The sequence below is a fragment of the Amblyomma mixtum genome, chromosome 2 (assembly GCF_055824585.1).
Source record: "Amblyomma mixtum isolate Tamu chromosome 2, ASM5582458v1, whole genome shotgun sequence".
In the NCBI taxonomy this organism is placed as follows: Eukaryota; Metazoa; Arthropoda; class Arachnida; order Ixodida; family Ixodidae; genus Amblyomma; species Amblyomma mixtum.
In genome coordinates, this window is record NC_143013.1 from 154,538,845 (window position 1) to 154,565,848 (window position 27,004).

The 27,004-nt window shown below is 44.9% G+C and overlaps 1 protein-coding gene and 1 pseudogene across 4 annotated transcripts in view; both read right to left on the reverse strand.

Annotated features, from left to right (window-relative positions):
- LOC149361328 (uncharacterized) overlaps nucleotides 1-27,004 on the reverse strand; it is a 304,360-nt gene that overhangs the window by 68,520 nt on the left and 208,836 nt on the right. The window lies entirely within an intron of this gene.
- LOC149361331 (uncharacterized) lies at nucleotides 258-3,911 on the reverse strand (annotated as a pseudogene).

Consider the following 27,004-nt stretch of genomic DNA (forward strand, 5'->3'; position numbering starts at 1 on the left):
GTCCTTGCGAACGACTTTATAATGAGGAGGAAATACCAGGTCATCTGCTAAGTCGTCATGTAACCAAGTTTCAGTCAGGACTGATATGTGTGGGTCGAACTCCAGCAGTTTAAGCTCAAGCGAGTCTTTCTTGTTTGCAACGCTGCGTGCGTTAATGTTAACTACTCTCAAGGTTTTTATACTAGATTGGCCCGTGTTACTATGGCAAGACAAGCTATCTGTCTTAGTGAAGAAATAAGCTGAGGTAAATGAACCACTCACTTCATTGGTGAGCGGTTTCGCAACTGCGTACAACTTCGCGTCACGGGCCGACTTGCGCCGATCCCGTCGTTTTTTTGAACCCTCACATTATCATTTTTTTCGCAGTCCCAAACGTAAGGAATATTATTGATGTATAACTTATCAAACCCAAGGAAACCCTTTCTTTTTTATCTCGGTTCGGCTTCGCGCTATCCCATAGTTTCTTTCTTAGTTCACGAACGTTCTTTGAAAAGTCTTCGCCAATTGAATAATCTTTTCCCTTTAGTTTCTTTCTGTTCTTGAGTATCACAGTTTTATGCCTACTGTCTGGAAGCTTTAGGATTACAGGACGTGGTTTGTCAATTGCCGGTTTACCTAACCTATGTACCCGCTCAATAGGGATAGGATCTAGCCATAAAATATCATGAAAAATGTCTTTGTTTACGGTTTCTTCAAGCGATTCATTTGTTTCCTCTTCAGTTTCTGGGATGCCATATATGATCAAATTTGACCTCCGACTATAATTTTCAAGCTGCTCAAGCCTTGCTTCAAGCCTTTCAATCGTTATACTCATACAACTAACCTGTTCTTGGCAGGACGTTACTCGGCTCTCAAGCCTGGACAGGGCATCTGATTTGTTCTCTATGTTAAGTAATCTGTTCTCTTTCATGTCTTTTATGTCAACTGCAATATCATTAAGTTGTTGTAAAATTCGGGTCATGTCAGGGCCTGGGTTCGATTCAATGTCACCGGCTAACAATAATAATTTCCTCAGACAGAATGTGAAAACCTGTAGCAAGCAACAAAGCCGAGGGCACGGCAGCACCAACAGGAATAGGTCATTAGAACGAAAACATTTTCCATACTTTTTGCTCACCTGCACAAGGAAGACAAACGGATTAGTGCTCCGCATTCTGTCGATGCTGCCATGCCCAGTGGTTGCAAAAGGAGCGTGAGTCCCATTTATAGCTTGAGTGCACTGTGATGCCCCCTGCAGTCTAGGTTCCTGGAAATCAGCACGTGTTGCCGAAGAATGATGACAGGGATGCCAAGATTCCAATGCTGGTGGGCGTATTTCTTGATCGTGTCTTGATGCGTTGAAAGATGGACATGCGAAGAGAGGTTCAGCACGCTGATGTCCGGACAGCCAACGTTGAAACATCCAAGAAGGCCACATAGCTGCACAAGGAAGACAAACGGATTAGTGCTCCACATTCTGTCGATGCTGCCATGCCCAGTGGTTGCAAAACGAGCGTGAGTCCCATTTATAGCTTGAGTGCACTGTGATGCCCCCTGCAGTCCAGGTTCCTGGCAATCAGCACGTGTTGCAGAAGAATGATGACAGGGATGCCAAGATTCCAATGCTGGTGGGCGTATTTCTTGATCGATGTCGTGATGCGTTGAAAGATGGACATGCGCAGAGAGGTTCAGCACGCTGATGTCCCGACAGCCAACGTTGAAACATCCAAGAAGGCCACATAGCTGCACAAGGAAGACAAACGGATTAGTGCTCCGCATTTTGTCGATGCTGCCATGCCCAGTGGTTGCAAAACGAGCGTGAGTCCCATTTATAGCTTGAGTGCACTGTGACGCCCCCTGCAGTCCGGGTTCCTGGCAATCAGCACGTGTTGCCGAAGAATGATGACAGGGATGCCAAGATTCCAATGCTAGTGGGAGTATTTCTTGATCCATGTCTTGATGCGTTGAAAGATGGACATGCGCAGAGAGGTTCAGCACGCTGATGTCCAGACAGCCAACGTTGCAGCATGCAAGAAGGCCACATAGCTGCACAAGGAATACAAAGGGAAAGTGCTCCGCATTCTGTCGATGCTGCCATGCCCAGTCTGTGCGGAGCACCAGCCTTAATGTGTCGGTGCCACCGTGTTTTTCCGATATCAGTGTAACGTCGAGGTAAGCCTGGACACCTGATATCCCTTGCAAAACATTGTCGATTTTTCGTTGAAAAATTGCAGGCGCGAAAGCTTTACCGAAAGGCAAGCGGTTGTAGCACAACAACCCCCGGTGCGTATTGATAGCGTAAAATTTCTTGGACTGGTCATCGAGAGGGATCTGATTATAGGCGTCACGCAGGTCTAGCGAGCTGAATTGCTCGCCGCCATTCAAAGACGCTAAAATGTCATCAATGACAGGTAGCGTGTATTCCTCCAGCTCACATGCAGGGTTTAGGGTTACTTTGAAATCTGCGCAGATGCGAACGGTGCCATCGTTTTTTAGTACTGGCACGACTGGTGTAACCCACTCTGCGTGTTTTACAGGAGACAACACTCCGATGGTTCCCAGCCTTTCAATCTCTTTGGATACCTTGTCGCGATAAGCAAATGGAAGAGAACGGGCCTTACAGAATTTTGGTATGGCTCCTTCTTTCAGTTTAAGATGCACTGGTGGTCCGTCAATCAGGCCCAATTCTGTGCTGAAGACGTCTTGTACGTCCGAGATCACAACGCCCACGGTTTACGCACAGTTATTCCCGAGGGGCGCCCTGAGCTTCGCCCCCAGCTTTGCCCCGATGTTGAGGACTGAGGACCCTGCGTTGCTGACTTTAGATATCAAGTCGCGTCCGCAGAGGCTTGGTCCTGGGAAACCGATAAAAATTATTGAGCCCTCGACGGCAGTCCCGTTGTAATAGACAGGCATATCCAACTGCACCAGAACTGACAAGGTCCCTAGGTAACAGGAAAGTATTAGGTTGCACGGTGACTATGGTGGCCACTTTTTCTTGTGCTGTTCAAAACGTTGCCTAGGCACAACACACACAGCTGAACCAGTATCGACAATCATCGGCATATTGCTGTCACACCACGTGAATCGGAATCGGAGGTTCCAACTGAGACTTCTGAGACGCAACCAAAGTCCAGCTGTGCATGCTGTCGGCTGCGTCATCTATGCTTCCTCTTTAACATTTAAAGCTTGGCTTGACCTGCTTTGAGCATGGATTTTCTGGCGTTCCTTGCTGACGTCGCTAAGGAATTTTTCGCAAGGTACCCGAACCTGCCGGAGCGGTAGCATCGAGCTTTCACCCAGCTACACGCCTTTCCATTGTGTTTCGTGCTTCCACACAGTCCACACTCTAATACCGGCTCCTCGCAGGTACGTGTCCGCGCGTTCCTCTTCATTACGGCCGTCAAGTCCGAAGAAATCGCGTTAGCGTCCTTTTCTGCTGCCTCAGAACTAAGCGCTATCGCTTCGGCTTCCTTCACGGTAAGGTCTGTTTTCGCCAGCAACTGCTTTTGCAGAGCACTAGACCTGACGCCGTATACTATCTTGTCGCGAAACGTTCTGTCGAGCACGCCTCCGAAGTTGCACCCATCCGCTATTTGGCGAACTTCAACAATGAATGTACGAACAGACACAACTTCCAGCTGACGCCGGTTGAAAAAGCGGAATCTCTCCGTTATTTCGTGGCGTTTTGGATCAAAATACGCACTTAGGACTTCAATTACATCTTCGTACTTCAGCGCATTAGGCTTCTTCGGTGCAACTGTCCCTGAAAGTACTTTTACTGCGCTTGTGCTCAGTGCAGATATGAGCAATGCCCTCTTCCTCATTGAATCTTCTATTCCATTTGCTTCGCAGTAGCCTTCAACTTTCGTCAGATAGGCTCTCCAGTTGTCACAGCGTTCGTCATACTCGGGAAGCTGGTGATGTGCCATGGCCGAGGTGGTTGTGTCCAGCGACTCAGCCTTGACCGACGTTTCAGGTTGGCACTCCTCGTGGGTTCGCTTTGCGCTCGTCGCCCAGCTCTTCTGGCTCGGAGACTAACCATCCGCTGCTGCGATTCAGGGAAATACTAACACATTATAGCGACAACCACCGCCTTTTTTCCGGCTCCTGCAAAAGGGCTGAGTAAGACGGAGGAGCGAACTTTAAGGCGCCTGCAGACAGGTACTCTACTCTGTCCTGCAATAATAAAACATTACGATCCTAACACGGATGGGCGATGCCCACACTGTGGGGAGACCTGTGATATCTTCCACATGGTGTGGGCATGTACTCAAAATCCCCACCTCCCCCCTTCCCCTACCTCTTCCAGAGAGGCACGGGAGACAGGCCTCCTCAACTGCTCCTCGCTTGAGTCCCAAAGGGCTCTGGTGAAACGGGCGAGAGACGGGGCCTCGTCATGCGGTGTCCCGGACTAGGGTCGCCGACCATGTAGCGGGGCCACTCTGTGGCTCCCAAACTCTTTTTCACAAAATAAAAGTTTTCACCACCACCACCCACTGTTACAAGGCTCGTACGCGCATTGCGCGTGCCGTGCTTCCATGGAGCACAAACGGACGCTGGGGATAGAAAGAGCGTTTATTCATGTTGTTGTTGTTGCCACTGAGAGAAGCATGAAATGGAAATTGCGCGGGCCTGCCTACTGGCTGGAACCGTGCCACCACCGCTGCCACATGCAGATAGAGGATAGCTAAAAGATCAGAGGAAAGAGAAAAAGGAAAGAAAAGACGCGCGTCGCAGCAACAACTGCGTCCGCCGGTGCGGACGCTGCTGAAAAAAACAGATAAGCGGCCGAAGCCGCGCTCGCCTAAGCGAGGCGTTTATTCATCCCGATCAGCCACCTTATATAGGTGACCGGGTGAGAGTAAGGAGAGGAAGAAGGGACGAGGGAAAGCGTGAGGAGCGTGCGCTTGGCGCTCGCCGTGGTGCAGACATGGCGTTCGTCGTAGTGAAGACATGGCCTTCGCCCTAGTGAAGACAGAGCGTTCACCCTAGTGACGGCATAGCGTTCACATCATAATTACTAATATACACCACAGTGCATGTCTCTAAAGCACCCTTCTAAGACAAGACCGTATTCTCGAGACGCACCTTCGTTCAATCGAAACCGTCGAGCTGGCGGGTCGGAGTGATTAGCGTGCTCGTCTCGCACAACCAAAGTGGTGATGTAAAACATTTATTTGTACTGTTTACAAAAACACTTTTTGCTTTGAGCGAGTTATAAGGGACTGGTCCACACACTCAGTAGGAGGGATCTCAAGTCTGTCACCGGCGTGGCCTACGCGGCGGCCTAGGCTCTTGTCACCAGGGCTCGTTGGTCCTGGGGAGTTCAGCAGCCGAGCAAGGGAGCCTCCCAGTACTGTCGGGTGACGTGGGGTGGGAAAGCAGGATTGGCAGGCCATGCCCACACCATGTGATATCGGTCCAAAAATACTTCCACACAGTGTGGACACTCGCCCGAAGTGGTCGAATTTTAATATTTAAGCACTGCCCGGCACAGTACCGTGTTGGTGTAGGGGCGAAGACGCCAACGCTCCTTCGCTTTCTTGAGGCCTTTAGAGGGGGGTGGGTATTGGCTGTGAGCGGTTTGATCCACCAGATAGATCTACCGAAAAGTAATAGCCAGATTGAAATAAGGGTTTGGATCAGGCAGTGGGAGACGCTGATGCCCCGTAGTTAAAGGGGCAGGGTAAGCCATAGTTTTCCCATGTAAGTTTGGGCATGTTTTGGTGCACCTTTCACAAGAACCAATTGAGGTAGCGCCTACCTGTTTATATCATATTAAGGCGGAAGCCTTTAATGGTTGGTTGGTTTATGGGGTTTAACGTCCCAAAACGACTAAGGCTATGAGAGACGCCGTAGTGGAGGGCTCCGGAAATTTCGACCACCTGGGGTTCTTTAACGTGCACTGACATCGCACAATACACGGACCTCTAGAATTTCTCCTCCAAAGAAATTCCAGCCGCCGCGGCCGGGATCGAACCCGCGTTTTTTGGGTCAGCAGCCGCGCACCATAACCACTGAGCCACAGCGGCGAAGCCTTTAATGTTTCATACTGTCGTTAGCAGACGCGTCGGCATTAGTGTCGACAGACGCGTCGGCAGGAGTGTCGACAGACACTTCGGCAGACGCGTCCGCAGCCGTGTCGACAGACGCGTCGGCAGCCGTGTCGACAAACGCGTCGGCAGGAGTGTCGAAAGACGCGTCGGCAGCCGTGTCGACAGCCGCGTCGGCCGATTCGTCTGCCTTTCGGTGTCACTGCTTAAAGGCTCAAACGGCCCATCTAGTGAATGCATGGGCTTCATAAATAAAATAAAAGGAGTAAAGTAAAAAAAGAAAATAAAAATAAAATCAAATCAAATCAAATCTTTATTTCCATCGGTGCTACAGATGGAGGGCCACGGAAAAAAAGCTGCCACTTGGCAACTTGACGAGTCCGCAGCCCCAAATATAAGGCAGCGTGTAGACAGCACCAGATAATGAAAAAACAATAAACAAATCAAGACACTTCATCAGTGCAGAACAAAGGAAAAAATCCTGAGCTAGGTAAAACAAACATCAGAATAGATAAAATCAGGTTAGTCAATCGGCAAAGATGTCTCTAAGTTTAAGAGTGGAACAACTAAATAAATCAAAATTCAGTGACTGATAGTAGCTTAACAGGGATGGCAAAGAATAACACAATCGCTCCATACCAGAATTCAAGCGTGGTACAGCAACCTTCCAGTTTTCTCCATGTCTAGTCTGATAACATTTCGCATTTCCTTCTAAATGTGCCAAGGCATCCAGGCTGTGAATATTTTTTTTCACTTCATATTTAAACCGAGCACTCAAACGGTAACGATATAGCTTGTGGGCTGTGATAACATGAGCACTGTGAAAAAATTCTGCAGTAGTTGCATTGTAGCCAGCATTGTACACGTGACGTAGATACCGTTTTTGCATATGGAATATTTTTTGTGTGTTAGAGAATGTAGTTGTGCCCCACACAAGCTGGCAGTAGTTGACGTGTGAACAGAAAAGAGAATTATAGACCAATATTTTTGTTTTAGTAGAAAGCATATATCGGAGACGACCAACTACACCGGTTATTAGAGCAAGTTTCACTAATACAAAATTCACATGAGATTCCCAGGACATATTGGCAGTGAATATCACACCAAGACATTTGAAATGGTCAACAATGTCAACAGGATGAGAGTTTAAAACAATATCAGCATGAGGAGGAACAGGTTTATTTTTCGGCCGGAAGACAACTGCTTTTGTTTTATTTTCGTTAATCTTCATGTAATTAGATGAGGACCATTGCTGCAGTTGGACTAAGGTGTCGTTACAATCAGTGATGAGTTTATCGATGTGATTACCAGAAAAAAATATGCTAGTATCATCTGCATATATGATAAATTTGGCGTTCCGGTTAATGTTAACAATGTCATTAATATACAGGTTAAATAGCAAGGGGCCCAATATGCTGCCCTGTGGGACACCACAAAGCAGTGGCAGGACTGGTGATCGCGAGTTGTTTATTTGGACTACTTGACATCGATGGGATAAATATGATTGTAATAACTGTAATCCACACCCTCGTATACCGTAAAAGTCCAACTTCTGCAGCAGAACATCATGGTTCACCAAATCGAATGCCTTGGAAAAATCGACAAATAGGCCGACTACTATTGCCTTGCTTTCAAACTGCGTTAAAATTTACTCTTTCTGGTGAAGCAGAGCTAATTCAGTAGACATATTCTTCCTAAACCCAAACTGGTGTTTTGTTATTAATTCGCAGTGGTCAGCAAAACTTACAAGCCTACAGTGAATTATTTTTTCAAGAGGCTTAGAAAATATAGGTAAGATAGACACCGGACGGTAATTGCCCAATTCATTTCGGCTTTCCTTTTTAAAAAGCATTACTACTTTTGCAGTTTGCATTTTCACCGGAAATGTCGATGTCGTCAGACATTTATTAAAGATATGCGTTAGAACTGGTGCTATGACATCTGCGACATACTTTACTGGTTTTATTTGAATTTCGTCGATATCCCTACTGGTGCTGTTTTTTAATTTTTTATTGTTGAAATTACTTCCTGTTCGTTCACTGGCTGTTGAAATATTGATTTTTCATTCCGCGTGCTGATATACCGACATGCATTTGAGGAACTGCGTGGAGTACTCATACTTGTAAGAAATTTATTGAAAGCATCAGCCAGTTCCTCCTCATGCAAAACTTTGCCATTAATTGTTAGTTTAGAAATGCAGCTACGTTGGTTATCGCGACGCAGTAGCGTGTTTAATTTGTCCCAAAGCAACTCACTCGGCACATTTTTGTCGTCCAAAAAACGCGAGAAGTACTCTTTACGTGCAGTGCGCAGCTTTTTCGTTAGCTGGTTCCGATACCTTTTAAAGACGGTCAAATCATCAGCGTTGCGGGTGTTTAAAAACTGTCTGTAGAGCTTATCTTTTGCTCTCATTTCTTGGTACAGTTCATGTGTAACCCATGGCTTTCGAATTTTTCTACTCTTTTTGCGTCGCTTAACAGGAAAATGAGCATTGTACAATCTTTTGAAGGTATCTAAAAAAACATTGTAGGCGTTGTTAGCATCATGTATATTCAGAACTTCGCGCCAGTCTATTTGCAGCAGCTCACTTCTAATAAGACAATAAATAAAAATAAAAACAAAATATAAGTAAGATGTGAAAATAAATGTAAGAAACAATAAAATTAAGAGGAAAAAAAGGCAATGATGTAAATATTGGAAACCAACACTGGAGACCTTGGTGGATTATGGTAATGGAAAATATGTTGGAATGACTGGGCATGTTGGAATGACTGGGCGTGTTGGAATGCCTGGGCACGTTGGAATAACTGGGCATGTTGGAATGACTGGGCATGTTGGAATGACTGGGCAGGTTGGAATGACTGGGCAGGTTGGAATGACTGGGCATGTTGGAATGACTGGGAGATGTTGGGGCAGGGGCCATGGGGCAACGTTATGACTGTCGCAATAAGACAGCAAATTTCAAAATAGATGAAGCTCCTACAGCCAGTTTTATTTTGTGTTCATGCTCCTCTTGCTCTTATTTAGCCACTTGTCAATGCAGCTGGGCCCCAAGAAACAGCCTTGTTGATGTACCACCAGTGCATGAGGGCTTGGGAAAACTGGGCGATGCACTCTGCAGAAAAGATTGAAATGAAAGAATTAGGATCGACAAGTTTTTATTGTTGCCAGTATTAGAGTGCTAAAAAAGTAAACTCTGTATTGTGGCCACAGGAATAAAGTGAGCCTAAATCAATATATCATATGCTCGTCATTAAGTACCATCATCAGCAGCATAACTAGCACCACTGCAAGACAAAGGCCTCTCCTATATCCCTAAACATAAGCCTGACGTGTGCCATAATGAGCAAAATAAAAAAGCCACCGTTTTTTGTCCTCTGATAAGGCTTTTAGTGGGGTATTAATAAGAGGGACAATATAAAGGTAACATCAGAAGGGTGACTGCAGTAGCACAGCTGAGATGTCGCAGACGATACACTACGAAAAGAGGCATACAATCCATTGATACATCAGTTGCAAAAAATAAAAACAGCAGCAAAGAAAAGGTAAAACAAACCAGTGTCAATGCTCCAAGCGATATCACTTATTTCCATAATTTTGAGGGACCACATGCAATGAAAATGTGGTGAGGTAGAGTCACAAGCGAAGGCCATTCTGTTCTCGATTTAATTATTACTAACTCTATGCAGCTGAATGCTTTTTCTGGTGTTTTATCTTGTTGTGTTAGTGACCATCTTCCTGTGTTTGCTTGCATTGAGAACGCTAGTACAATAGGAAGTAAGTCCACATCAATCACATACCAAGCTATTACAGAATCATCATTGAAATCCTTTAGGGATGCGCTCATGAAAGTATATTGGAGTAAGATAGCTGAACTTCATGATGCAAATGTTGCCTATAATACGTTTGTTGATTGCTTTAAACAGATATATCACGACTGCTTTCCTCTTGTAACACGTGTGAAAAGTCGCAGAATCCGCAAGCCATGGGTAACGCCAGAGCTTCGCGGAGAAATACAAATGAAAGACAAGCTGTACAGAAAATTTTTGAGCAGCCGGAAGGTTGAGGACCTTGCGGTATTTAAGAAATATAGGAACAAATTGACTAAAAAACTGCGGTCTGCACGAACAGCCTATCACGTGTCACTTCTAGATGTTAAGAATGCTCGAAATGGTGTACTATGGTCGAGATTAAATACACTTCTGCTGCGGGACAGTTCACGCACTGCATTAACACAATTAAATATTGATGGAAAGGAAGTTTCTGGCGTCGAACTGGCTAATGTATTCAATACTTTTTTAAGGAGCTTGGCTACCCGTGCTATAACACGTGCTGCCGGATCTGCCGCTTGCAAATATGTTCGAATTCAGAATGATGAAACAATTTTTCTGCACCCAGTCACGGTAGACGAAGTAGTGTCGGTGATAACAAATCTTAACAATAGCAGTAGCTGTGACATTGATGATATCCAAATACGGCCAGTCAAGCATGTAGTTGACATAATTGCTCCCATACTTGCTCACATCTTTAACATCTGTTTAGAAACTGCAGTTTTTACGGAAAAAATGCAATTAGCAAAAGTTGTTGTTCTTTACAAAAAAGGAGATCGCAACGCCCTCGCCAACTACAGACCAATCTCTATTTTGCCAGTGTTTTCGAAAGCATTTGAGAAAATGCTGCAGCTAAGAATGTCAAATTTCTTCCATAAATTTAACTTGCTAACACCATTTCAGTTTGGCTTCTGCAAAAGCAAATTCACTGAACTTGCATTACTCCAACAAAAGGAATATATAATAAAGCAACTTGAAAACAAATCTATTGTCATTGGTGTATTTGTGGACTTCTCAAAGGCTTTTGACCTGGTAAATCATAAAATCTTAGTAAATAAATTACATTACTGTGGTATCCGAGGAAAAGCGCTCTCATTGTTAAGTTCTTATTTGTCGTTTAGACAGCAAGTGGTGTACATAAATGGTATACATTCTGAACCGAAGCCGCTCTTCTACGGTGTCCCCCAAGGCAGTACGCTAGGGCCTCTACTCTTCAATATTTACCTAAACGATATTGTCAACATTAGCGATAATACAAAGTTTTTCATCTATGCAGACGATACGAGCGTATTTTTTTCGGGTGAAAATGTTCATGAACTTATCAAACAATGTAATGCCACAATGAAAGCTCTTGAGGTCTGGTCTGCAGTTAACCTGATGCAAATAAATGAGAGTAAGACCAAAGCTGTCATATTTAGGCCGAAAAATAAAGTTATCCCACTGCACGATAATATTATATTAAACTCGCGGGCTGTAGAAATTGTTGAGCAGTTTAAATGCCTTGGGGTCATATTTTCTGCCAGTATGTCATGGGATTATCATGTCAATTATATCTTGAAAAAAATAGCTCAAATCACTGGTGTTATAGGCCGTCTAAAATACATACTTCCTACAAAAACTAAGATGCTGGTATACAATTCAATATTCAACTCGCATTTAAACTATTGCCAGTTGGTGTGGGGCACTACAACATTCACTAACCTTGAACGTATTCATTTAATGCAAAAAAGATATCTCCGAAATGCATATAATTTACCGTTCCGACATCCCAGTGCAGCTTTCTTTTGTCATTCCAGAGTTATTAAAGCACATAATCTTTATAAATATCGCCTCAGTGTTACTTTTAAAACAGAAATCAAGAAGAATGTAACAAATCTTAAAAATTTTGCAGAACTAAGGAAAAAAGAATCAGTCTATCCAACAAGACGTGGCGAAGAATGGACAGTGCCAACACCTCGACTAAATCTTGGAAGGGAATGCCTTCAGTACACACTTCCATCTCTTCTAAATAGGTATATCTACATTAACCTCGATTTGTTTCCTTTTTCACGTCATGAACTAGATAATTTTTTTTGCATAACATTGTCTAAGTTTCATTATGTATACATATTGCTGTTTCGTGTATTCTCCGGTGCTTCCTTGATGTGCTTGTTTTTTAAAATTGTATAAACTCTTGTGTTGCCTCCCTGTCAATAATTAGGATTGTAGACTCGTCAAGCTGCCCAAGGGCAGCTTTTTTCTACGATTCCTCCATCTGCAGTGCTAGATGGGAAATAAACTTTGATTTGATTTATTCTTCAATGGGAACAGGAAAAATTTCTTGATTTAGTTGTGATGGCATCCTGGTCTGAAGCGGGGCAGCAACATTTAACATTAAGTTGTGGAAAAGTATTGTAGAGTATATGGAACACACCTAAACGAGCGATTTCCCCTTTTATGCAGTGATGTCTGGTGGTCAAATGAGATGACTGATTACACATATGCTGTACCAAGTGTCGCTGTTGGATTAAAGGGAGTTGGTGGCGTAGCATCACACAGTGTGGTGCAAAATTGAAAGAGCTAGGGCATACTTCAGTTTGGAATCAATAAAATTTTTATGCATAAACTGCGCAGCATGGCAAGAGCACACAGATCATGACATCTGATAAACCCGGGTGCCCTTGTGGTGCCAGCAGCATGTATCGTGACATGCTCCAAGTATGTGGGGCTGCATCTGGTTAAGGTTTCTCCATACCATTAACCCTAGAGGTGGGAAAGGAGGTCAATACGTTGTGACAAAACAATGCAGACAAGACAAGGACAACGAAGGAATAAATATGATGGCATGAGTGCTGACTATCGCCAATGTGTATTGGAAACCACGTCAAAATATATACACTGTGGCCTAAAAAAACAACGAACAAAGGGTACCTTGTGTCAACCACATTGCATGAGTGTAAAACAAAACAAAAACTGACAAAGAAGCATTTAAGAGCATGAACTCTTCCTTAGGAAGCGATAAAGAAGGTGTGCTAACACAGTAATTGCGGTTTTTTTTAAATTTCAGTGGCCTCGATTATCTCACGCACAAACTTTTCTGTGTCTGTCAGGCAAAATGCAGAACATGAATTCCGGTTCACAGCGTTTAGGATCTGGCAAACAATTGCAATTGCGACAGTGAATCATCAAAGTTCTCCCGCAAGCTTTGTTCACATCTTCGTGGTGGTCTTTTAAACCTCTCAGTGACACACTTGCCTGTTTTCCCAATGTAAACATAGCCGCATTTCAAGGCGTTCGAACACATTATGTCTTCTGTGCAGTGCACGAAGAGACTCTGATGGATAATCTCGGTTGACTACAGGTACTGAAACTTCATAGGGTTAGAAAAACAATATCGACGCCAACTCGACTGCCTATTTAACCGGTGCGACCAATTGTGGATGTAGGGAAAGGTACGTACAAACTTCCTTTTGGGAGTTACAGTCTCGACGGGGGCACAAAAGGAATGTTTCAACTTCTGCTTAAAGCAATCGGCTAAAGACACTGACAAAGGTTCTGAATATCCAGTAAAGGACAAACGGCATATGAGCTGGGCAAAACTGGATGTCATGGCAATCAAACAGGATTTCATTAAGGAATTTTTGAAGCAAAGGTTAGTGACACCTCTTGACCAGCTTAGACTGAACCGAAGAAAATAGTAAAAGTAGCTTGTTTTCCCTTGGCTCGTAAGCCCAACAAGTGTAACCACCCAAGATTGAGATCCAATAAATGTGATGACATATTATCCTCTATACTTTCAGTGGTGATTCAAAGTGGACTGAGGCTTTGACTGAACTCCTCTCTCACCTTAGACAATGCTTCGTCAGGATTGGAGATCCTGCAATAAGCCACGTAACAGCGGCGCTAATAGTTTTTTTTTTGCAAAAACAAGCTATTCTGAAATGTAATAAAGGTGGACTGAAGGTATGAGCTTAAAAGTGCGACAAAATTATTCACCAAAACGCCTGAGACGTTTGGAATGCCACTGCTCCATTTAGGTTAATGAATTCTTCAACACATTATTGATCCTGATTGAGGGATGGCATAATATAAATCCTTGATGTCAACATAGCACCCCATGAAACTGGTGCGAGAGTTATTGTGTAGAAACTGCGTTACTTTCTCTGCAGATCTTACACGAGAGGAGTCATCAATGCTCAGCAACTTAATTTTATGTCGCAAAGAGAAGGCGATTTGTTTCTGACAGGTTCCATTCTCTTAAACTACAACCCTCAAGGAGCAGTCACCTTTATGGGTCTTTGCGGTAAAGAAGATAGCTGGACAATTTTTCTTACTGAAGTTGATGGCATTAGCCTGATGGTTAAACTCTAGATTGTTAATGTTTCTTGGCACTGGACTTTGCTTTTAACAAATCAGATAGTAAGTGGCACTCAAATTCAGAATACACTGCATCTGTGGCCTTGGACTGAAAGGCGCCTTTCGATACGACCACAAAACCACCGTTTATCAGCAGTTGAAAGCAAGAGGGCCCACCCTCTTAAATACGACACAGTTCGGCCTGTGGGCAAGTTCCTAAAGAGGGTTCAAACCGTGACACTGCATCAAAACATCCCGAAACACACCTGTCACACTCAGGTCTGTGCGTGGAAAAGGCAACTCGTCAAACCATGGCAAGCATCTCCACAATAGTTCTCTCCGGAGGAACGGAAAATTTTGGTCCATAAGCACTTCAAGGACCAGACGAGGCAGCGACTCCAAGCTGAAGGTGTGCACCTTGTTGTCAAACTCTTGTGCCTGAAAACAAGCCAGGGAGTGGCTGGTTGACGGTGTCACGCACCGTTGACCAGGTGAAAGCCATCTGGAATGCCACTTTGCAGCCACTTTGCGCTCACTAGCCCGGAGCAGAGAAGCCAAGGCACGAGTGTCTGAAAACAAGGTGCACAATGTCGACACTGAGTTGCTGCCTCGTCTGCTGCTTGAAGCATATACGGGCCAAAATTTGCCATTGTTCCTTCGAAGAGGACTATTCTGGAGCTGTTTGCCATACTTTGACGTCTTGCCTTCCTGTGCCTGGACCTGAGCGTGACAGGTGTGTTTCAGGGGGCGTTGGTTGATGGGGTGTCGTGGTTTGAACCATGCCAGGAATTTGCCCGCAGGCTGAACTGTAACGGGTTTAAGACGGTGGGCCCTATCGCATTCAACTGCTGATAAAGAAGGTGGTTTTGTGGTCATGTCTAAAGGCGTCTTTCTGTCCAAGGCAACGGAGGCAGTTAATTCTGAGTTCAAGTGTCACACAACAGCTGACTTGTTAATAGCAATGTCCAGAGCCAAGAAACTATGTAATAATCTAAAGTTGAACCATCTGGCTAATGTATCAACTTCAGCAAGAAACTAGCAGAGGTGCCAATGAGAGGTCAAAAGACCACCGTTACGATGTGAACAAAGCTAGCAGGGGGAATCTTATGTTTCATTGTCGCGACTGCGATCGTTTGCCACATCCTTTATGCTGTGAGGCGTAATTTCTTGTGCTGCATTGTGCTAGACAGACACAGAAAAGTTTGTGCATGAGATGATCGAGGCCACTGAAATTGTAGAAAAAACGCAATCAATGTGTTAACACACCTTCTTTATCGCTCCCTAAGAAAGAGTTCATGCTCTTAAATGCTTCATATTCAACTTTCGTTTTGTTTTTGACAGATCCAAAGTGAATGTTACAAGGCGCCCTTTCTTCATTCTTTTTTTAGGCCACAGTGTATATATTTTGATGTGCTTTCCAATAAACCTTCTTGAAAGTCAGCACTCGCACCGTCGCATTCCTTCCTCATCTTTCTCTTCTTTGCGCTGTTTTGACACGATGAATTACAAACAAGACCATTCATCCGTCTTGCAAAAGTCAATACAGTCAGAGCAGCTGAGATAGTTGGGGCATCCTTCTCAATAATGCAGTCATAAAGACAAGGTTGGGACATAAAGACAAAGACTGTTATTGAATGGCTAATATTAATGTACTTTAGTAATGTGCTTGGTTTGGTTTATGGGGGTTTAACATCCCAAAGTGACTCAGGATGAGGGACGCCTTATGATTTTGCATATTGATATGCTGGGCTTCATAAGAGAAGAAGTACAATAGTTTTTTAAGGCCAGCCGTAGAACAGGAAGCAATGAATCTACACTAATATCAAAGAATGAAGGCTCAAGCATGAGAGTGTGCTAAAAGGTTATAATGACAAACATGAAAAGCTTTGGAGAAATTCAAGTCGATGACACTTGCCTAAAATAAAGAATCTAAATTTGGGTGAAAATCTGTTGTGAATTCAAAAAGTTGGATTGCACATTAGTAAAGAGAATGGGAGCCGTGATGACTGGTATAGAAATATTAGTTTGAATTATGGTGGCAAGTAATATGCGGACTCATTTCGTGCTCTAACAGTTCATGCAAAATGCACATCAATAAAATAGGAGAACAGTTTGGGGATCAGAACGGTTTCCAGCCTTAATTATTGACAGGTCAGCTTGAGGTTGTCAGGGATAGAACCAAGAGGTTTGGATTGGCTAACAATTATTGGTAAAATCTGTCTTCAGATATCCTCAGTAGTTTAAAGTATGTCAGAAGGCTTCTCACACAGCCCTCAGGTACTCGAAAGCTTGTGCTTATCAATGACTTTCGAGACATGATGAGAAGCAATGGTTAATGCAGTGAAATGGGTAACAAATAACTGATTTTTCTCAAGAAAGTGCCCATGGAATATGCTGTCAAACAAATTCTCAAGGATCCTTCAATTAAGCCCAAAATGACAGTTTATGGGTAGCCACTTTGTTATAACCATCACACAAAAAAGAGACACCAGAAGCCCTCCTTATTCACTGAAAACAAGAGAGAATTATGAGACATCATTCCGGCACACAAAATCACACGGATGAAGAGAGTAGACTCCATGGACACCATATTTCAACTGAGGTTTATTCCACAACACAGGCTTTTTATGTGCAAAGGGGTACTAGTGATCCCTGGGGCTGAAAAGTATTTCCGCCACCAGATAACAATTATTCAGGACGGCAAAAACCAAAACACAAAAAAACATAGGGGTAAAGGTATCTTGCCACTCACATTCAACACATCGGCACGCCTATGCATCACCTACCTGGCTGACCCAACAAACATATTTGCCTCCAGATAATCTATTTCTTTTTCTGGAGCGCTGCAGAAGGGCTGCTGACGTAATTCTCTTTTCAGCAGAGATACAAAAGGCTTAAAAAATTTCCCAGCCCTTTCAAGTGCTAAACTTGCACAAGGCATGTGTTTCTTTCAAAAACGCCTTGCATGCTCGCTTGTGCGAGCAAAGGCGAATGTGCTCAGCTAAATGACCTCTGCCACTTAATGAATCAGCTGTCCTGCAATGTTCAAGCAAGCGTTCATTGATGCAAGCCTCGTCTGTCTAATGTAATGTTTGCCACAGGCAAGGAGGATGCTGTACACCATGTCAACCTCATGTTTAACGAGGGGTTTGGTGTGCTTAGTTTTGTAGGCAGGCTTTTTCATAACGTCATTTATCAGGTGGCACATGCATCCCAGCTTTCCCATGCTGAAAATACGACATGTACATCGTGTTTTTCACTGGCCTTCTTGAGGCGGTGTGACACCTGATGGCAATAGGGCACAATGACAGGTCACTGTTGCGAATGTGCGTTGTCTTCCGGCTTGCACTGCCCAGCACACTTCATCTCTCGAACCTGGCTTTCTACCACTAAGGCTACAATTTCTCCTGTGAAAACTGCCTGCTCCAGTCTCCTTACTTGCGCATTGATGCTGTCACAGAGTCGTGACAGCGTCAATGCCGAAGTAAGGCGACTGGAGCAGGCAGGCAGAAAAAGAAATAGATTATCTCAACGCAAATGTGTGCTGGGTCAGCCAGGTAGGCAATGTTTAGTCACGCCAGTGCATTCAACTTGAGTGACAAGCTAACCTTACGCCTATGTTTTTGTTTTTGCAACCTTGAATAATTGTTACCTGGTCGAGGAAACACTTTTCAGCCACAGGGGTCACTAGTACCACTTTGCATGTAAAAAGCTCATGTTGTGGAATCAACCTCAGTTGAAGTATGGGGTCTATGGACTCTACACTCTTCGTTCATGTGTTTTTGTACACTGGAATGATGTGTCATAATTCTACCCAGAACCAATTAGCTCAGCTCTCCATGCTTAGCAAAAACAAGGCAGCAGTAATGAAACCAGTTCTCATGTGTGCACTTTTTCTTTTACATCTGTGACCTGCGATGAGTGGCATAAAAACACATATTTAAGTTAACACACATGCATCATAATGTTAATATTCGTAGTCAAATAGTATCACATAATGCAGCCAAAAACATGCAGACATTTCGCACTTCATGCATAGAATGCAACGGTTAAAAGACGAGCAATATTGAATGTAAAACTTCAAATGGCCTGCAACCGGCCCATTCTGACAGCCAACTAATATTACTCATATAAACATGTAAACATATCAGGCCAGAGCTATCCAAACTGCTCCAAGCAGTAGCATTAAGGAAAAGAGCAATGAAAGTAAGAGAACATTTCATGGCAACCACAAGAACAAAGCACAATGCAGTAACAACTTAGAACACAGCTTTTGACTTCATCTGGTGGCCACAAAATCCATGCCATTGACTCGGACTGGAAGACAGATGTGCCACCTGCGGATACCAATTTCCCATTATCACTATGACAGGAGTACAAAAACAAGCATGCGAACTCGGTCCAACAGTGAATATCACATGAATGTAAAAAGATCAGGAAAAATATACTTGCCCAAGTATACGCCTCAATACAAAGGAAAACTACCCTGTTTAAAATGCATCAGCTCCCCTAGCACTAGTAAAGGAATCTTGCTATGAGCAAAACAAATCTGCGTTCGAAAGCGTAGATAAACATCGTAATAACTGAGACAATTATTGCGTCACTTGTTTTCCTCAGAAACCAATTTTCAAACAGCAGAGTGATCGAAATGCAAGATCCTATACTCTGGGTAGCCAGAAACGCTGTCGGTATCATAAAAAAAAATCTTCACATACTCATTTAAAAATTAGATCCTGACGGCCGGAAATTAACTTTCGTTGGTAACTGCAACCTGAGACAGTGCTTTCTTTATAGTGGGGTTTGAATTCAGATGCGGAAAATGGGCACTGATCGTATTGGAGGGTTCCGGATTAATTTAGACCACCTAGAATTTCTTAACGTGAGCTGACATCGCACAGCACAGGGGCATTCTTTTTTTCATTTCACCTAAATCGAAATGCGGCTACTGCCATCAGGATCGACCCCACGACGTAAGGTTCAACAGTCTAGGGCCAAGCAAAAACCGCGGCGAATAAAAAGTGTTTCAATCCCCCTCAAAGTGCTAACGCTATCTTGAAAGACAATCATACATTTTACGCACAGCCAAAGTGCCGGTCCTTGAAACGTGCGCGGTGGTGTGAGCAAGCATGGGCAGAAACGCGTAGAACGAGGCATATACGAGGACAAATCTGTGCTCAACAAGAAACAAAACGCGCAAACATGCGCATACCAAAATCATGCAAAGCTAGCGCACGCACGGTCGCATCCCCTTTGCCAAAACAAGTACCGACAGCGACAATTCTTGGCAGAGCAACTCACCGCGGCGACAACAAAAGCGCCTTAAACGCTTTTTATAGCATTGAACACGAATACTGCAGCAGTACGACAGGTCACCGTTCCAGCATTACATGCTTCGGATAATGCACGAGTACTGCTTACCTTTTCAGATGATTGCGTAGTCGTGCAGAACGCTGTTTGCCTTCGTGTCACGGGCACTACACCAACCAGTGAGAGTTCAGCACGAGTGCTACGTAGCCGGCACTCTCTACCACGTAGTCACACAGAAGAAAATATTCCGGGCCTTATTTGGAACATTTCCACCGCGACACTGCCCGCGGGTCTTTGTGCCTGGACACCCATCCCGGACTACACAAAGAAGCGCACAGACTGAAAAGTTAGAGAGACCAGAAAAATGACACTTTGCCTCGAATAGGCTACGTCGACAGCACTGCGCGATTGTGCACCCTTGAGCAAGAAGAAACACACGCAAACCACAACACAGTTCACGACGGCTCACAATCCAAGTAGCGAATTGTAGCAAGCGCCGAAGCGCGATGCACGCGACGCAGCACCCGAACAGCCATGAGGGTTATACAGAAAAACAGCTACCGGCAGCCACCTGGCGGTGACAACCAGTTTCTGTTTCGGTTTCGTTTCGGTTTCGGTTTGAAAAGCTTGTATCCTACTTTTTGTTTTATTTTTGGTATTTTTATTGGGTATTCAGCCGTATCGGCATTCACAGAAATTGCAGCGATTGCGAGCAATTACCACTGGTAGAAACGCGCGAATTAACGACCTGTTGCTTGCGCTGCGGTTGAGAAATGCCTGAGTTCTCACGGCAGTATGGCTTGCTGCTTTGCTCATTCAGGAAATTACATGCCGATTTCTGTTTGTATGGGGAAGTTTTTTTTTATATTGATGGGAGATCAGCAAAGCTAACAAAATACCCAACGTAGCAGTCGTAGAGAGTAGGTTGTCGTAAAAACATGGTGACGCTGTTTGATCGGCAGCACGACGTGAGAGGCGGCAGCGTTGAAACGCGCGTCGAGAGAACAACCTCCATGGTATATGCTTTTTTGAGACTACAGTGAAGGTGTGCATTTTTTATAGTGGAGTTCTCTCATCCAACGTGAAAACCAAATCAATTCTTAGTATGCAATATGCTGTGTAATTTATATCCTCATATTGTGTTTATATATATATCTGCATTTCTATTTTGAAAAACAGTGTTGTACTGGTAATTGTGTACCAAGGTGCATGTATAAGAGTGCAGCCTTGTCAAAATATTCTGTGTATATATTTGTATTCGTAACCCTTCTACAAAGAAGCTGTGTGGCCAGCTATGTGGCTAACAATTTGTTAATTGAATTGGTATGGTTTGGTTTATGGGGTTTAACGTCCCAAAGCGACTAAGGCTATGAGAGACGCCGTAGTGAAGGGCTCCGGAAATTTCGACCACCTGGGGTTCTTTAACGTGCACTGACATCGCACAGTACACGGACCTCTAGAATTTCTCCTCCAAAGAAATTCTAGCCGCCGCGGCCGGGATCGAACCCGCGTCTTTCGGGTCAGCAGCCGAGCACCATAGCCACTGAGCCACCGCGGCGGCGTTAATTGAATTAGTATGTCTTGAAATGCACGCTCAATAAAATTTTCTGAATGAAATTGAGTGTTCGGATTCAGGCATGCAGGGCTCTGCAAACCTGCAATTTATTATTTTGTGAACAATGAAGTTAAACTTTTTCTCAAATATTTTGCTAATGATAATCTAAGCCCAAGTATATAAGTCGTTACTTTTTAAAAAAATTTTCTGAAACTGTCAAGTCAACAAATGCACGTGTAAAAAAGAGAAATTTGTCTTGCAGTTTTTATTCTAACAGCATAAAGTGCCAAGTGTACAGTCTTTGTCAAAAGTAACCAGGCTGCATGGTTTGCTTCTAGCTTGTATAGTGGAGCCCTTGTGTTATTCCTAAGGATCAAAACGTGTTGGAAGGTAATAAGACCCTCAGTCCTTACCTTTAGCTACCATTCCAGCTTTAGGGAAGCTGTGAGGGATCCACTGTACGAGCTAGAAGCAAACCATGCAGCCTGGTTACTTTTGACAAAGACTGTACGTTTGATGGATTTGACCCACTGAGATTGTTAGTGCATTGATGAGTTTCATTTTGTCAACCATATAGGCACATGCATGCAGTATCCGCTGCCCAGCATCGGCCATTCAAATACAGCCATGGTTTGTGCCATGCCAAACAAGTAGGTACAGTCGTGGGTAAAAAAGATTAGCGCACATGACGGAACACCATGCAGAGCGCCGGAATGACAACGCCTGGCACTGCGGGTGGCGGAGAGGCTGATAACGGGAGTGCCGGGCCGTTCCCATTCTACAGTATTAAGGGGGTCTGCCACGGACAGTAAAATTACTGCGGACTGCCACGGACAGCAAAACTGCTGACTAAAAGCAGCGCTATCATATATTGTTCCCGCGAGTTCCTTTTGACAAACCATCGCGGACATAAAAAAACAGTAATAAAAAGAAGCCATCTGTGCTCATGATAACCGAGCCAAAATAAATTCCGCAAGCACAGTCACGTAGGGTCGGCACTTCAACGCTCGGGCGGTGCACGCTTGATAAAGCTTACTTCCTGCCGTCCCCCCCCCCCCCCCTAGGCTGCAAACATGGAAACGGCCCGTTAGGCAGTTCTGCCTACCGCAGCGCCGCGTGGTGAGATATACGAATTCTGATCGCCAGTGATCTGTGCTAATATTTTTTGCTCGCGACTGTACACATCCATAGGCTCCCACCGTGGTTTCCACATAGTCCAGTGTTGCCTGCCAGGCCCACCGAGATAATCACGATGGATACCACCAAGCCCATCCCGTCCCATCGTGCTCACTGAAGTGTCCACCGTGGTTTCCATTCAGCCCAATATTGTTTACTGAAAGTGCCAGTGCAGCCACCACAATTTCCACTCAATCCAGGGTGACCCAAAGTCGCCATTAGTGCATCCAGCATCTCTCCCATTCGCTCCACCAGCACCCAGCTTGGAAACCAACACTTCCAATCAGCCCACCGTTTTCTCCAACATGGAAACCAACACTTCCATTCGGCCCACCGTTTTCTCCAACATGACTTTTGCTGGAATTTTCAACACGGGGAGCAAAAAAAATAAAAAAATACGAAAAATAAAAAGAAAATAATAACAAACAGTGGCCAGTAACGCTTTCGCCTTGCAGCACTTTAGAGAGCCAAAGTGCCCCTGAATTTTTTATCGCTGCTTTACGCACCTTAACTGAACGAAAACACAATTTTTTATGATATTTTTCTCTCGAGGACTACATTGACGTCTCTTTTGGTATTATTTCGGCCTATAAAATAAAAAAATTCGGTGTGGCTTACCTCTCTTCAAGCCTGGAGAGACACGATAGCTACGGCTGGCCGAGTGGAACTCGCTGAGTCGAATTGCGAACTCAGTCTTTCGCCACTGCGTTTCGCTGGGCATTCCTTCTTCATCTTCATCCCCGGACATGGATTCACAGTTAGGGCGTAATTTCTTGTCCTCAAATTATTTTATGCATAACGGCTCCTCTTTGTGTAACTTCTTTCACTCCCACTTCCTCCCTTCCTCTACAAACGGCTGACGGGTGGCCAATGAAATATGGGAGACATTTACTGCGTAATTTTCTTCCCTCCACTCCACTCCTACCACTCCGTAAGAATACACAGTCAGAGATTATTCGAATCGGTTGGGACGAAGGTCTGGAATACATTGCCAATAGAAGTAAAGCTTGCCAGAAATTTTAAACTTTCTCGAAGTTGCTTTTTATTTGCGCAATCAAGTAATAATGCGATTTCGCTACTTCCATTTAATGCTTGTATTTTGTTTATGCTTTGTATGTGTTTTGTTGAAATATCAGTTTGCATTTTCCTCATGCATTTGTACAAATGCTTTGTTTTCTATTTTTTGATATAAGACTGGACAACTGCCTTATTTTTGTTAACTGTTTTGCGTCGAAAAAATTATTCGCACATTTCCTATGAGGTTGCCCAAAACATGCTGTTTTGTATTGGACCGGATACAAGCCATGTAAGCTATCGTTCCACATAGTTTGTACAAAGTTTCCTTGAATGAGCAAATAAACAGTCTGATTGATTGATTGATTGATTGATTGATTGATTGATTGATTGATTGATTGATTGATTGTGCGGACCGGTGTGGACGGAACCCGTAAATGGTGTCTGCAAAGTCGTTGCGCGTTTCTGGTAGGTTGAGTCTTTCCCGGGCCATGGTCTCCATCAACTTCCTCACACAAGAAGTGAGAGATATGGGCCAGAGGTTCTCGGGGCTGAGAGCTTTGCCTGGTTTGGGTAGGACTGTGCCTAGAGACATCTTCCAGTCCACCCGGATCTGCATATTTCCCGTCTAGTTGGTATTGAATTTTCGAGCTGGCCCTCAAAGGCTGGTTCGGGGAGATTAGCGAGAGGTTTCAGCGTCACCTTGTCCCTGCCCGGGGCTTTCGCTCGGTGGAATTTGGCCAGGGCCGCTTTAAGGTCGTGAAGCTGGAACGTTCAATCCAGCTCTGCATTTTCAGAACCTGCATACGAGTGGCTCTGCCTCCGCTGAAGGTGTGATTTGCTGGTTGAAGATATTTTTGGGTTTCGGTGTGGGTCTGGGGCGGATCAATCTGGGGGATGAAAGGGTGCCACGTGCTCCGATTGGAGATTTGTAGAGCAGCGGTGTTGCACCGGTCTACCCAGTTCGAATCGGAAAGTATACTCTGCCGCTTGTTGGGTGAGTTCCGCGATGCTGATTTTCAGTTTACGATTAAGCTGCCGCCGGCGCCATCGGCGGACGAGGCTGTGCCGGGCCTCCCATAGGTGAAGGAGGTGGTTCTCCATCGGCGGGTTCTCCTCTGAGAGCTTTACGTGCTGTTCGGTATTTTCGAGTTGGCAGATGAGGTGCTGTGACCAGGTAGTGTAACCTTGATCTGTTATCGGGGTAGCCTTAGTGTAGTTGGATCTGAATTTGGTGCAGTCAGGAAGGGTTTCATTAGGGTGGGGTCTTGTAAAAGGTTTGGTGCGTATTGTGGTCGCAAGAATGCTGTGGTCGCTAATCACGATTTCCTCAGTGTTGTTACGTTACGCATATCGAATTTGGTAAAGGCGATATCTGGCGACGTGTCGCGTGCCACGGAGTTTCCAATGAGAGTGTGTTGTGCGGGGTCCGTGGGAAGAGTAAGGCCGAACGTTGACGCACGTTCCACCAGCTTGCGTCCACCAGATTGGTCACACATAGTAAGCTTAGGAGGTTTTGCAAATGGACTGATAATGGCAGCTACCCCAAGCATCGTTATTACGCGGGGATATCCTCTACTTGTGGCTCATGATTGAAGAAATCACTGGGTCGTTTGAAAAACATGCCCCATTTTGCATTCCGCGAAAATTTTTCACAGCCGCCACTTAACTCCAATGTGTTCAGTCATCGAACGTCACGGTCAAAGAAGACCAAATATTGGTACTTTAGACCTCATACGAGACTATTGTCAAGGCAAACTCATTATTCTTACTCAGCCACCGTGATAGGCGTGCGCACAAGGTTGTGGGCTGCGAGCCGTCCGTAATTGTCTTAGCCCCCAATCGTCAAGTAAATCTGCCCCATAAATTTACTCTGTCGGGCCTGTTCCGTCATTGTTTCAGTGCAGTGCTGTGGCCAAGCACGTTTTTAACGGCCGAAGACCAATAATGTCGCGTTCCAAGAACTGTTTACTTGCCGGGTCGTTTTGAGGCAATCCTTGCGGTTTTTTTTTTTGCGGTGACAGGAACCAAAAACAAATTTTTCGCATTTTCTGGGGTCTAGAGAGAAAGCAAATCACACTGCAAGTGCGATGCTACATGAATGCCTCAGTGACGCAGTGACTGCCTTTGCCTTCCTCTGCAGGCACTCACGTGGTTATCAAAGGAGATGAAAGCCTCAGGGTGCTTGCGAACGTTTCAGCAAGAGGACTTATTTCGTCTGGGTGAAAACAAGACCTCTTGGGTAAACGCTGGCAACCACCCTGAATTTTCCCCTCCCTTGTTCACATTTTGATTATAAAAAAACAAGGCGCTTATCCTCTCTATACCATACATTCCTGTGCCGATGTTGCAGAAAAAAAATAAAACCTACCGCCTAATAGCATATTCTATATTTTTCAGTTCCATCACATGGAAATAAATGTTTTATAATCATTCCTCATCTTTGCACTCTGTTTATGCCCTAGGGGCATAGGTGCAAGGAGGTTGGGGGGGGGGCGGCTGTGCGCTGAAACTTGGCTCATTCTCACGGAGAACCCTACGCACGCCTACGGACACTGTTCAAAAAGGTGTCTAGGCATCTTAGCTGACGCTAAAGAGGCACTCATCGTCTTAGCAGCAAGCGTGGGGGCTGTTGTGCTGGCGCCCATATTCCGCTGGCATCTCTGGAAACCAGACTATGCACCCGTCGTCGCGCAAAGCAAGCCCAGACTCTCATCGGACATGTCGCGGCTGGCAGCGTGAATCATCCCACCTCGCCGGCGCGGACTCTTCCTGCTCCTCCTCCTCCTGCTCACCGTCGGTTCCAACTCCTACGACGCTTCTCCGGCCGCCCTTTCCACTCTGCAAGCCTTTAATGGCCAGGCCCCACTCGACCATTCGTCCAATTTCAACGGTGGCCTGTGCTGTGACCTGATTGGAGGGTTTGAACGGCTGGCTGCCGCAACGGACACCGGCGGCTATAGAGACGGAGCCGCGCTGCGCCCGAGCAGCAGACGGTCAGCAGAAGAGCCATCACGCCGGTGCTACGCTCGCCGCCGGACGATGCCCTTCTTTGTGCTAGCCCGTGGTGCTCTTGGCCCTTGTATCTACCATGCCAAAGCGCTTGTACATGTTGTACATAAACTTCATTTCACACTTCAGCAGGACACATGGGCGCAATTAAAGACACGGACATGGAAGTAGACAGCGACGAGCGCTTCCCACAAGATCCCAGAACTTCCCACAACATCAAGAAAGTGGCCAAGAAGTAAGGAATAGAAGTAGTTTTTTCTGCTCCGCGAAAGCTGTCCGGCCTGTGTGCACGCATAAGAAGAAAAGAAGAACTGCAAGAGTGTGGCGTAAAACACCGTAAGCCCCACGTAACCTTCAAAAAAGGAGTTGTTTATGAGTTCCCGCTCACTTGCGGGAAGGTTTACGTTGGGCAAACAGGACGTTGCCTCAGCCAGCGCCTTCTGGAGCACAAGAACTCTTTAAAGAAAACAGGCACCCATCTCCTGTACCATTGCCAAGTATGGACCAGGAAGAATAAGGTCGCGTGTTATCGGACTGTAAAGTATTGTTGAGAAGCTACGATCAGATTGAGCGGGAACTGGTGTAAGCCTATTACATTAGAAAAAAAGGATATAACTACATCAGAGATTCATCTGTGATACTTCGCGACCTGAAATGGTTTTACTAGATTTCTGTATTCGCCTGCTTTTAGGTTTCATTTGGTGTTATCTGGTACTCACGTGCTTGTGATTCGCACAGTG